This window comes from Dasypus novemcinctus, chromosome 24 (genome assembly GCF_030445035.2).
Source record: "Dasypus novemcinctus isolate mDasNov1 chromosome 24, mDasNov1.1.hap2, whole genome shotgun sequence".
NCBI lineage: Eukaryota > Metazoa > Chordata > Mammalia > Cingulata > Dasypodidae > Dasypus > Dasypus novemcinctus.
This window is the reverse complement of record NC_080696.1, coordinates 62601252-62614014: the sequence shown is the minus strand read 5'-3', so window position 1 is coordinate 62614014 and position 12763 is coordinate 62601252.

The following is a 12763-nucleotide window of genomic DNA, read 5'->3' as shown; positions in this document are numbered from 1 at the left end:
CCAGCTTCTATTCACAAGATTCAAGTATATTAAGTTAATGAGTGCCCCTGCTGTTGGCTTGTTTCAGGGTTCATTTTCATTTGCTTGCTGAAAATGTTAGAAAGAATGGGTGGCTGTTAAACTCCTACCACCCTTCCCCTTGGATTTTTTTTTTAATAGTGCCTGAATTGAAAGCAGGCAAATTAATACATGTATAACTAATTGCTCCTACAGAATTAAGGATTTTTAACTCACCTCTCCCTCCCTCAAAAGGTTACTTATTAAATGGATTAACAAGCGACCCATAATGAGAGTGTTACATTCAGTCTGTAAGTTGCAATGATTCTATAGGTCTTGCCTCCTGAGATATTGTTTTTTGTTGTTGGTTTTTTTAAAAGATTTATTTATTTCCTCCCCACCCTGTTGTCTGCTCTCTGTGTCCATTTGCTGTGTATTCTTTCTGTGTCTGCTTGTCTTCTCATTAGGTGGCTTCAGGAACCCATCCTGGGACCTTCCGGACTGAGAGAGAGGGCGATCATTCTCTTGGGCCACCTCAGCTCCCTGGTCTGCTGCGTCTCTTATCGTCTCTCCTCTGTGTCCCTTATTGCATCATCTTGCTGCGCCAGCTCTCCGCGTTGGCCGGCACTCCTGCGCAGGGCAGCTTTCTTGTGCGGTACAGCATTCCCACGCAGGTCAGCACTCCTGCACGGGGCGACTTTCCCTGCACGGGCCAGCTCGCCGCAGTGGGCCAGCACTCCACATGGGCCAGCTCACCGCCTGGGCCAGCTTGCCCTCACCAGGAGGCCCTGGGCATGGAACCCTGGACCTCCTATATAGCAGACGGGAGCCCACTTGGTTGAGCCACATCCGTATCCCCCAAGATATCGTTGACCTGTCATTTTTTTTAATCCGTAAATGGAAAGCCCAAATTAGCATATTCGAAAGCCGTTTAAAATATTTGCCTGTTTAAGAAAAATTCTGGTGGAGAATCCCCATGAGTGCAAATATTTACTGAGTGCCTACCAGGTGTCATATGCTGGGATTCAGACGTAAACAAGACAAAGTCTCTCTCCTGCTTATGGCAGGGGTGGGAGAAGTGTGAGGAGAGGGGCTTGACCTAAAGGAGAAGTCAAAGAAGGCCTTTTGAGGGAAATGATGTGTCGGCTGAGATTTGCAAAGACCTCGAGGATAGAGAGATGAGGGCCCAGTGGAGAAAAGAAAAGATGACAGTTCAAGATGACTAGAGTGCACACAGCAAAAGGGAGAGAAAGACTGAGAGACACCAGAGAGGCAGCAGGGCGGGGAGGCTGGAAACTTGCAAGGGCTTTGGTCTTTGTCCTCAGGGTAAAGGGGAGCCATGGAAGGCTTTTTTAAAAAAAAATCTTTTAAATTAATAGATCACAAGGAATGTTACATTAAAAAACAAAAAACATAAGTTCCCATATAACCTACTCCCCACTCCCCACCACATCATTTTTGTAAATTGTGTTTCTTTGAAGATATATACATCACAAAAAAACTGTTACAGTAAACACAAGCGTAACATGATCAGGTACAGGGTTTTCATTCTGGTTGCCATGTAGAAGAAGGATCTAAGGAAACCAAGGCAGAGGTGAGCCATCCAGGCGAGACATGACAGTGACTGAGATTAAGGCAGTGGCATGAGGATGAAGTCAGGAAGCTGGACTTCAGATGGAGCTTGAGGGATCTTACCCTCTGGGTACATAAGAAGCACCCCCAAGTGTAAATGCTCCATCTTCCATGCATACTTACACTCACTCACTTCTTTCCCATTCTCTCCACTGAACTATACTTGCAAGTGCCCCCACTTTTTCATATCCAAAGAACTCTGCCTTCATCCTATTTGATCTCTCAGCAGCTACTGATAGAGACGATGGCTGTGTCCTCCTTGAAACACTGTCACTGTCCTGCATCCACATCACTGTACACTCCTGGATTCCCTTCAACCTCAGCGGCTGCTCATTCCCAGACTTCCCTTGTTCTCCTTCTCTCTGGTCTCTAGATACTGCAGGGTCTCCAGATTCAGACTTAGATCTCTTCTCGGCTTCTGCTCTTCCCCTTGGGGAGCTTTTCCAGCCCCTAACGGATCTCATTCATCCCATATCTTTTTTCTTTTTCAGGTAAAATTTTTTAAAATTTTGAAATAAGTTTAGATTTACAGAAGAATTGCAAAGACAGTACAGAAAGTTTCCATATAACCTCCACTCAGATTCCCTAATGTAGGCAGCCATCTTACATAATCTTGGCACGCTTATCAAAACTGAGAAATTAATGTTGGCTCAACACTATTACTGCAAATACAGCATCCCTTATCTTCAAACCCATTTAGCCTGAAGACTCTCAAATTTCTATCTCCAGACCTCAGGTCTTCTCTCACCTCCAGACCCATGTGTCTAGCTGACTGAATTGCCTCTTGACGTCACTGCATCATTTCCCTGCAGGCATCTCAACGTTCTCCAGGAGCGCCCAAACATGGTTCTTCTGCAGTCTTCCCCTCGTTACCACTAGTCCACAATTAGCAGTGCTACCCACCTAGAGGTCATCCTTAACTTCTGTTCCCTTACCTACAAGCCAAAGGCAGGTCTGGCACCAGTTCCTCTTCAAATCTCTCCACTTGTCTCCCATCTCCACTGCCACCTTCTTAGTCCACCGTCTTTCACCTGGATGATGGCAATGGCCTCAAACAGATCCAGCGACTTTTATTCTTGCTCTATGACAATCCATTCTCCAAATAGGAGTGTGTTGGTTTAAAAAACATGCTTTTTTGTTACTCCTCCTTTCAGGAGACAGAGCTGGATTTCCCTATTCTTGAGGGTAGGCTGCACTTCGCGAGTCACTTCTAAAGAATAGAATCAAGCAGGGGGTGACCGCGTGAGACTTCACAGCTTAGGCCATAAGAAGACACCATGCCTTCTGTTTCGGGTACACTGCCTCTCAGATCACTAACTTCAGAGGGCAACGGATGCTATGAGCAAGCCTACAGAGAGACCCAAAGGTGAGGACCTGAGGCTCCTGCCAAACAGCCAGATAAGCACCTGCCAAGCAGCCAGGTAAGCAAGCGTGGACATGGCTCTTCTGCCCCTGGCCAAGCCCCAGCTGACATCTTGATGACAGCCCTCCAGAGAAACCCCGATGGGAACCAGACAGCAAAGCTGCTTCCACATTCCTGACCTCCAGAAACTGTGAGAAAGTAAATGTTTGCTGTTTTAAGCCATTTGGCATAATTTATTACACAGCTATCTTTTAAAAATTCAAATCAAATTCAAAATTCAAATGCAAATCAGATAATGCACCCCCCTCATTTAATACTTCTCGTGGCATTCCATCTCACCTGGAAAAAGAAAACCCATTTTCTCATATCTAGCATGATGGCAGAGTGAGGTCAACCACTCGTGCCCCCCAAAAGCAATTATGAAGCTGGACAAATGGTCAAAAATAACCACTGCAGCCCTCTGGGAATTGACCAAGGCATTCAACAAAGTGAGAAGCGTTCATTAATGAAAATTACTAAACTTTTGGTAAGAACAGTGAATCAGTGACATTTTTGCTTTTGAAAGCTCCTGTTCTTAAAAGCAACAAGGGAAAAATGACTTGTCACATACAACAACAACATGATTAATGACTGACTTCTCATTAGAAAAAATGGATGCCAAAGGCAGTGGAATGACATACTCAAAGTGCTAAATAAAACAAACTGTCAACCAAGAGTTCTATATCCGGCAAAACTATCCTTCAAAAATGAAGGTGAAATAAAAACATTCCCAGATAAACAAAGACTAAAGAATTTGTTGCTAGCAGACCTGCCTTACAGGAAATACTAAAGGTAGCTCTCCAGACAGAATATAACACCAGACAGTAACTTGAATTCACAGGAATAAATGCCTAACACCAGAAATCATATTTATAAATAGACTCTATACGTATATTTTTCTCATTTCTTCTCTTACCTCTTAAAAATTATATAAGATTACAGAAAGCAATAATTGTAACTGTATTGTTGGTTTTTTTTTTAATTTTTAAAAATTTAATAGTCTTTTTTAAAAGATACATAGATTACAAAAAATGTTACATTAAAAAATATAAGAGGGAAGCGGACTTGGCCCAGTGGTGAGGGCATCCGTCTACCACGAGACGTCTACGGTTCAAACCCCGGGCCTCCTTGACCCGTGTGGAGCTGGCCCACGTGCAGTGCTGATGCACGCAAGGAGTGCCGTGCCACGCAGGAGTGCCCCCGCATAGGAGAGCCCCACATGCAAGGAGTGCGCCCCGTAAGGAGAACCACCCAGTGCAAAAGAAAGTGCAGCCTGCCTAAAAATGGCGCTGCACACATGGAGAGCTGACACAACAAGATGACACAACAAGAAGAAACACAGATTCCAGTGCTGCTGACAACAACAGAAGCGGACAAAAGAACACGCAGCAAATGGACACAGAGAAAAGACAACCGGGGTGGGGGGTGGGTAGGGGAAAGAAATAAAAAAATAAAATAAAACGAAATAAAATAAAAAACATAAGAGGTTCCCATATAACCCACACCCCACCCCACTCCTCTTACATCAACAACCTCTTTCATTATTGTGGCACATTCATTGCATTTGGTGAATACATTTTGGAGCACTGCTGAACCACATGGATTATAGTGTACATTGTAGTTTACACTCTCTCCCAGTACATTCAGTGGGTTGTGGCAGGATATATACTGTCCAGCATCTGTTCCTGCAATATCATTTAGGACAACTCCAAGTCCCGAAAATGCCCCCACATCACATCTCTTTCTTTCCTCTCCCTGTCCTCAGCAACTACCATGGCCTCTGTCTCCCCATCAGTGATACAATTTCTTCCATTGCTAGTCACAATAGTTCTATAGTAGAATACCAGGAAGTCCACTCTAATTCATATTTTATTCCTCCATCCTATGGACCCTGGGATGGTGATGACCACTCCATCTCAAAATTGAGAGGGGACTTAGATCCCGCATGGTTGATGGATGCAATTCTCCTGCTTGCAGCTGTAGGTACTCTCCAGTTTGTTGGACTTACTCAGGACAGCTAACAGGGAGGTGAAGATGGTCAACCACCACACCAGGGAACTGAAAGTATATTGTTGGGTTTTAATAGCACAAAGGTTGGGGAAAAAGAAGTGAGATATATTGGAGCAAAGTTTATTTTACTGAGGTTAAGTTAGTATTATTATGACATAGATGGTGCAAAATTAAGCTGCATATTCTAATCCCTAGAACAATCACTAATGAAAAAATTTTAAAATAGTAAAAAATCAACAATTAAATAAAATACATTCACAAAACATATTTAACACAAAAGAAGGCAGAAAAGAAGAACAAAAGAGACTTGAGACAAACAGAAAACAAATAGCAAAATGTCAGGCATACATAAAGAGAAACGATGTTCTGGTGCATGTGGCAACATGGATGAACCTTGAAGACATCATGTTGAGTGAAGTAAGGCAGACATAAAGGAACAAATGTATGATCTCACTTATCTGAGATAAGTATAATATGCCAGTTCCCAGAGTCAGAGACTAGAATACAGGTTACGAAGGGCCAGGTTGGGTGGGGAATGGGGAGTTAATGCTTCCTTGGTACAAAGTTTCTGTTTGGGGCAATGGAAAAGTTTTGGTAGTGGATGGTGGTGACAGGGGCACAACATTGTGCATATGATTAACACCACTGAATTGTATATTTGAAAGTGGCAAAGATGGACTATTTTAGGATACATATGTATGTTTCCAAAAGAAAAACAAATCAAAACAAAAATGTCAGGCATACATAAAACCATATCAGAAATTTCATTAAAATGGGAATAGATTACTTCAAAAGGCAGAGATCGTCAGATGGGATGTAAAAAGGAAGACTTAACTATGTGCTGTCCACAACAGAAACACTTTTGATTCAAAGACATGAACAGGTTGAAAATAAAAGAATGGAAAAAGGGTAAAAACAGTACCCACAAGAGAGCTAGAGTTCCTATAACAATATCAGACAAAATAGATTTTAAGACCTTAGACACAAATCGTAATGGTAAATGGGTCGCTAGATCACATAGATATAATAATTATAAATGTTTATGCACCTAGCAAGAGTCCCAAAATGAATAAAGTAGAAATTGACCAAACTGAAAGAAAAGACAGACAATTCAATAAGAACAGTTGGAGATTTCAACACCCCACTCTTAACAACTAGCTAAAAAATGAGCAAGGATATGGAAGACGTGAAAAATACTTTTACTTTAACTGACATTTATGGAAAACGCTACCCAAAGACTACAGAATACACATTCTATTTAAGAGCATGTGAAACGTTCTCCAAGGCAGACAATGTGCTGGACCACAAAGCAAAACTCAATAAATTTTTAAAGATTGAAATCATATAAAGTATGTTCTCTGGGCACAACAGAATTAGATTAGAGATCCACAACTGAAAGAAAGCTGTGACAACCCAAAATATTTCAAAATTCAGGAACACACTTCTAAATAACTTATGAGTCAAAGAAGAAGACATAAGGAAAGTTAAAATATATGTTGAGCAGAATGAAAATAAGGATGCAACATGACAAACAGGGCTAAAGGGAAATTTATGGGCATAAATGCCTATATCAGAAAAGAAGAAAGGTCTCAAATCAACACCTTAAGGAAATAAGAAAAAGAACAAACTAAACAAATCCAGCAACATATAAAAAGGATTATAAATCAGGACCAAATGGCATTTATTCCAGGAATGCAAGGTTGGTTTAACATCCAAAAATAAATTAATGTAATACAATACATTAATGAAATAAAGGACAAAGTCCAAATGAACATATGAAAAGATGCAGAAAAAGCATTTGACAAAATCCAACATCTATTCCTGGGATCCATTGGTCATATCACAATCTGTACCACCCAGAGGCCGCCAACCTGACAGAGTGTTGGAAAAGCCTGCTCAAGGCACAGCTGAAGCACCAGGCCAGCGGTAATACTTCCAGGGTACATTATACACCTTGAATCAAAAGCCTTTATATGATGTGTATTCCCAGTAGGAAGAAAACATGGGTCCAAAAACCAAGAAGATGCAGGAGTGGTTCCCAATGACCCACTTCAAGGGATTTGTGCTTTCCATTTCTTCAGCCATGGGCTCTGCAGGACTTAATTATCTTTTTGCTGGGACACGGCAAGAATTCTATGGAACTGTAAGTTATGGCTGCCCCCGGGGAGCAGGGTAGAAAATGTTTCAGCAGCCTGTAATTCACTTGAGTGCCTCTCAGTATGTCCTTGTCCAATAGTGACAGTAGATGGGTGAGTACAGCAACCCTAGCCTGAGAAAGGCATGGTGACCAGGAGCTCAGATCCCTCAGAGATGCCACTGAAACCAGCAGGTGCCAGGTCATGCCACTGAGACCAGCCGGTACTGGTTGAGCGTGAGGGGAAGTAAAGGATAAAGGAGAAGGGAGACAGTAACAGTTGTGGCTCTAAAACCAGCTGCAGCAGGGAGGGACCATCCCACTAATAGTCCTCTTCGGTGTTCTTCCCGGAATAGGGCTCTACAAGAGTCCTGCTCCTTGAACGTGTATGAAGAAGTGGAGTTGAATGCTACAGGTGTGGGCTATGATGTACTCAGAAATGGGATCCCCTGATCCTTCCTTAAGGACCTGTTGCCTCCCACTGCCGCTCCTTCAGGGTGTGCCCAGCTGCAAGAGCAGCCTCGCCCAAGAGCACAGTCTTCCCAGGGAAGATCCAAGGACTGGCCACGAGGTGCGCATAAAGCCCAGCCAATACAGCCCCTACGGAGTGACCCTGATGAGCTGTATACATTCCCCTGATCTCTGGAGGACTGACTTGTAGGGAATCAACTCTGCCTTGGTGCCCTGGTGACCTTGTGTGTCCCCACATTGGCACATTTGACCACAGTCCAACCTAAGCCCTGGACGAACGCCCTGTGATTCCTTCTACAGCCAGGGAGGTGAGCTTTGAGAGGAACCATGGGAGGCAGCTTCTAATCCCCATCTTGTGGGTGATTGCCTCAAGGCCAATTCTAAATCCATCTCCTGAGTTTCCGTTGAGTGAAGGACCCTTTAGGGCACAGCTGCAGGCTTCCGTGGAAGGCTATGAACGGCTTGGTGGTAGTTTCAGCACAACTCCTCAGGGCAGCACAAGCCACCATTTGTGCCATCTGTTCTCTGACCTCTTGGGACATGGGAACATGGGGAGCTGACACAAGGCTTAATTTGCTGTTTGTATACATTATAAATAGTCTGAGTCCATACTGGCTTATTGTCTCTTCCTAGGTAGAATCTGCAGACGTGGTGAGCCAGCAAACATGAGTCGTGGCCTCTGTGTCCCTGTTATCCAGTGCACTGCTGCTCCAGGAACGCTGGACTGCTGGATAGTCTAAAGCTGCCGGGGGCACTTTGGCTTCTCTCTGCCCGATCCCGCTTCCGTCCCCTCCCTTCCACAGGTGTTGACCCCAAGGGCACTCCTTCCTAAATGTCCCCTCGAGTCTGCTTCCTGAAGACCTCAATCCCTCGCTATCTGCCTGTCCCCTTCCGCCACCAGAGGTAATAACGCCTTCCTTCCGAAGCCCCAGCCTCACAGATGCATCCTGAGTAGGGGGCAGATGAATGCCTCGTCCCAGCTTCCCATCCCAGCCTGCTGACCACACAGCCCTGACATGGGGGCCTGAGAGGGAAGCAGAAACACTGAGGACAAGGACTTTGTGACAGAAATGGCAAGGACAGAGCCCAGATTCATAGATAATGACTCAACAAGGATGTTAGGTCAAGGAGGCCCCAGGAACACAGTTGATGGGAGGAAATTGAGATTGCATCATCATCATCATCACCACCATCATCCTCATTTATTGAGTATTTACTCTGTGCCAGGCAGAGTATAAGTGTTTTAAAATATGCTAAATTATGCATTCTTCATAACATTCCTACATGGTGGGTACTAGTACTAACTCTATTGACCAATGAGAAAGCTAGGACAGAATTGAAGCAACTTACCCGAAGTCACTCAGCCAGCAAGTGGTCCGGTGGACATTGGACCCTACCAGTCTACTCTTGGGTCAGTGTTCTCAACCATGGACCCATAAAGGAGGCCTGTTGCCCCAGTCGTGAGCTCCTCTGGTACTTCAGTCCCAGAGATGAAACACACCCCAGAGTCTTCCTCGGGTGTGGTCTTGTTGGACAATGGACAAGGAATAGTGTCTCCCCTGATTGACCAGAGGACAGCCAGGTTGGCCAACCAAGGAACGCCGCCCACTGCTGGGAAACTAATTCAAGAAACAGATGTTCCTTTTTCCTGTCCAGGAGATATGGTATATGCGCCTGACCATGGACCACTCTATATTGCTTCCCCTTTCCTTTTTTCTAAATGGAAGTTTTTATTGTGATTATACTATTTTCCCTCCAAATGTGTGGCGTGTGAGAAAAAATTTAATGGGGGAAGAGGATGTTTGTGTGTGCATGTGCATGGGTATGTGTGTGTGCATGCGCATATACAAGTGCTGAGCAACTAAGGGGTGACGTCTAGTGGATACAAATTGGAGGGTCTGCTTGACTCAAAAGTCCTCCCAGAGACCATGGCTCTGCTACTCCTTGTTCACGCTTCCTGTTTTTCTTGGGAACTCCCTTTCTTTGCCTTGCTTTTTGACCCAGGAATTGACCTGTATGGACAGCATCACACAGGTTCCCATTCTTCTGGCCGGAAGGAACCAGAAGGAGATTAGAAGGTGGGAGGAGAGAGAGAACAGTGTAGTTATTAACTTTGCTTCCTTCGTCCTGGGTCACAGTTTTAGCAGAGGCTGTGTGTTTCTCCCTACAGCTCACATTGGATAATCCTTCTCGTAGCTCCAGCGGGAGACCGTGGAGATCCCCCTCCTCTCCTTGCGCCTTCAAGCCTACAGGTGGCAACAGCTTCCTGCTATTGCTGGTCTCTGGTCCCTGATCGCTTGCTCTCCCTTGTGGGTCCCTTACTCCTGCCCCCACTTCTGTAAAAAGACCCTTCAAGGAACACTTTAAGGGCACCACCTGTCCCTGCCAGGACCCCAACTGATACAGCAACTCCTGGGCAGAGGCACAGCCATGGAGCCCGAAGTACGTTACTGGCCTGTTTAAATCTTCCCAGAAAATCTACCCGAGATCACTGGACTTGTATCAGAAGGCTCAGGAGCCAGGCCTGTAACATGATGATAATGTAACAAAAGAGAGACACGGGAGAGTCGAGGCAAGACATGACAGAAACCAGGAACTGAAGCGGCACAAACAAAAGGGAGCCTCTCTCCCACATCGGAGGTCCCAGGATCAAATCTGATGAAGCCTAGAGGAGAAAATGAGAAGAGAGGACAAAAAAGAAACAGACTCAGAAGATATCACAGTGAATGGACACAGACAGCAAAAACAGTAGGGTCGGGGGGAGGGGGAAAAAAGGGCTCAGGAGCCAACCTACGGGACCCCCTCCTGCCTAAGATGGTTCATTACAGGCATCATGAAAGAATATCTTGAGAAGCAGATATGGCTCAACTGATAGAGTGTCTGCCTACCATATGGAGGGTCCAGGGGTCGATCCCCAGGGCCTCCTGACCCGTGTGGTAAGCTGGCCCACGCATAGTGCTGCTGCGTGCAAAGAGTGCAGTGCCACATAGGGATGCCCCTTGTGCAAGGAGTGCGCCCCGCAAGGAGAGGCGCCCTGCATGAAAGAAGCACAGGCCGCCCAGGACTGGCGCCGTACACACGGAAAGCTGACGCAGCAAGATGATGCAACAAAAAAGAGACGCAGTTTCCCAGTGCCACCGGATAATGCCAGCTGACACAGATGAACACACAATGAGTGGACACAGAGAGCAGACAACAGAGGGGAAGGGGAGAGAAATAAATAAAATAAATCCTTAAAAAAAAAAGAAAGAAAGCATATCTTCCTTGGGTTAAAAATATAGTAAAATCCCTAAGTTCATAATGATACTAAAAATAACAGGCCATTTTCTTGCATTCCCCACCCAGCTTAAAAAAAAAAAAAGCAGAGACGGAGTCAAGGGTATACATGTGCAGGTAGTTCAATATTTCTTTAAATCCAAAATGTATTAGTTAAACATATTAGTCTTACATACAGGGTAGATCCAACCATTGGGGTACAGAAACATTGAGTCCAAGGGTGCCCAGTCGTGAAACTTCTCAGGTAAAACGCCCACTGAGGTTCACGCTGCGGGTGCTTGATAAATGGCAACAAACCCAATACTAGCCTTGTACTGCTAGAAACTGAAGGAAAGGATACAATTTGCTCATGAAATTCACTATTACATAAATTACCCTTATAAAACACGATCCTAAAAACTGTAATTCGACCAAGCTTCCATTTGACCAATTATGGTTATAATCACGTAAGCACAGCACTGAAACTAAATGAGAGAAAATTCAAATTGACCATAGAAGAGAGACGAAATAGTTGCTTTGTCTTTGGATCAATGGACGAGATTTGTTAAGTAACAACAACAAATGTACGCTATCGAGAAGTCGAAGACAATGAATACAATTTACTGGTGAGATTCAAATTTATATAATGTACATTTATAAAACACTCTCCTAAGAATTATAATCCTTTCAGACTTCCATTTGAGCTATTGTATAATCACTTAAAAATGCAATAAATCCAAAAGAGGAAAAAATTCAAAATTATTGAAAACAAAAAAGAAGACAAGCACGGTCTTGTGGTGGTTCTGAATTATGTTAGCAGATTTGTTAACAATAACAAAATAGTACAATTTCCCTACCTACAAATAGAATAAAATGGAGCAATTATCAGATTCACATTTAACAGATAAAAGCCTTATCCTAAGAATTACAAGCCTATCAAGCTTCCACTGGGCCCTTGTATAATCACATTAACAATAAAGATAAAAGAGCAAAACCTCGCCATGTCTTTAGGAGAAGGAGCACAGGTTTTGCGATGGTTTTGTATCTGAAGTAGACTCATCGGCAGGTGGAAGCGACTCAGTTTGTGTGGACCAAGATCGAATCCAGCCTGTGGTGTAGACAGTTCTGGAGCCCCGTGGAGGCTATCCTGGGCCGGGGAAGTCGCTGGCGGGGAGGAGTCATCCTTGCTCTCCAGGCCAGGGGGAAGGAGAGGGTCTCCTCTGCTCTGGAGCTGCCCCTGGAGCCCCTCTGGAACATCCAACCAATACTGGGGAATGACCTGGAGAAGCAGAGCCTGGGCCAGGGGTTACCTGTTCAGGTGAAAGGTTGAGCCAAAAGACGGTCCCGAGCCCCTCCCCTGCTCTCGTGGGGTCGGAGGGGGCAGGCCTGATGGACGGCTCCGTCCCCGTGGGCTCCACCTGCTGGGTGGCACGTGACGTCAGCAGGGGCCAGATCCTGGCTCCAGAGTCCCCATCAGCAAATGCTCCTCTTTCCTTGGAGAGGGATACCAAGTTCCAAATACCAAATGTGGAAATTGAAGGCTGGGGCATAAGGATGTTTTTTTTTTTTTAGAAGGAAATACCAGAGATTAACCCAGGACCTTGTACAAGGGAAGCAGACGCTCAACCACTGAGCTATACCTACCTGCTCCCCAGGATACTTTTTGAAACATTTAAATTCTTCCTCAATAGTTTTTTAAACCTCATGTACGCATTTTCCTTTCTTAATTTATCAAGGTATCTTTCCGCCAACCCAGCTCTCCATCCATTATCACGCACTCTCCTTTCATGACATAAGCAGCTTTGAACATAGTCATGATCCTTTCTAATATTTCTGGAAGAATTTTGGCTTATTTTTATAGG